Here is a 1,608-nt window from a genome sequence, read left to right as displayed (position 1 = left end):
GGTGAGAAATTAAACATTTCCTTCTTTCTTTGCCCCACAATCTGGATTGACAGCAGACTGTATATAGTAGTGTGCTATCTGGTTTGGATTTCTGACATTAGATGGAAGAATTCAGATCCTATTCTCAGAAAGTTGCAGTTATAGGTCTTTGTCTGTCTGGCAGCTACTCAAGAACAGGTCAGAGACTTCCCTTTGTCACGTAGGACTGGAGCTGGGTCATATTATAGGTCGTTCATGTCATAGCAGTGTGGACCAGGCTTCAGGGTTAGCAGAGATTATGATACTTGAAACAAAAAGTTGGGGAAAATAGAAAATTGGAGAAGCAAGAACATTTAAAAGCTCATGTTTACTATACAACCAAGAAACTTACATAGACACCCATCAGTACACAAGTTAGAAAGATACAAAATCACAGACATTCACCTTGGACCAGTTTTCAGACAATGTACAATCAAAGAGCAAACATTTAAAAAATACAATTCAGAATTCATTTCCAAAGACTGACAAAGTATTTTTATTTTGTTTGTTTTCATTTTGGGGACCACGCCTGGCTGTGCTCAGGGTTTACACCTGTCTTTGTGTGCCCAGGGATCACTCCTGGCAGGCCGGAGGGACCATATGTGGTGCTGGGGATTGAACTCCAGTCAGCCAAGAGCAAGGGAAATAAATGACTTGTCAACTGTACATTTGTTCTGGTCCTGAAAGAATTCTTAATTTTTTCTTTTATTGATCCTAGGCATTTAAAGTATTTATGTCCAAACACCGGTTGATCACTGAGCTAATGAAATCAGACTTGTTACTATACATATTACAGAATTAAAAATATTTAAAGACTCACTAAACAAAGAAATAGACCAGACAGAGCATCAACAAACCCACAATGTGAGAGGACCTGATTACTAGAGTTGACGTTTTCTAACTAATATTTAAAATATCCAGATTCCAGCATGAATTTCAGAGACATACAAATAAATACGTAAATGTAGTAGATTCACAGGGAAGAAAAATTATTTTAAAATGACCAAGAGATATTTTATTATTAGACTAACTGGACAAAGATTTTGAATCAACTATCTTCAACTAGTTCAAAGACCTAAAGAAAACAAGGACAAAGTATTAAATTAAGAAGTAGAAAAAAAGGACCAAAAGTGATGGCTTCTCCCTATCTGTGTTGCAAACCATAATGCCCAAAAGGAGAGAGAAAGTATGTGGGAAATTGTCTGTCATAGAGGCAGGGGGAGGGTGAAAAAGGCAGCGTATACTGGGAGATTGGTGGTGGGGAATGTGCACTGGTGGAGGGATGGGTGTTTGAACATTGTATGATTGTAACTCAAACATGAAAGCTTGTAACTAAAAAAAAAGACTTCAAAAAATAAAGTGTACATTTCACCGTTAAAAAAAGAAGTAGAAAAAAATAAGAATATCACATCAAATACAGAATATCAGTAGAGAAAATATGTAAAGATGAAAACTATTAAAAAACCCAAAATATCAATTCTGGAACTGAAAAGTACAGCAATCGAAACAAAAAGCTAACTCAATTGGTTCAACAGTGTTTTTGAGCAGGCAGGAAAAGAATCATTAACTTAAAAGATAAAACAATTGGAA

The sequence above is a fragment of the Sorex fumeus genome, unplaced genomic scaffold (assembly GCF_029834395.1).
Source record: "Sorex fumeus unplaced genomic scaffold, SorFum_2.1 ptg000058l, whole genome shotgun sequence".
NCBI lineage: Eukaryota > Metazoa > Chordata > Mammalia > Eulipotyphla > Soricidae > Sorex > Sorex fumeus.
This window is presented reverse-complemented; position numbering follows the sequence as displayed.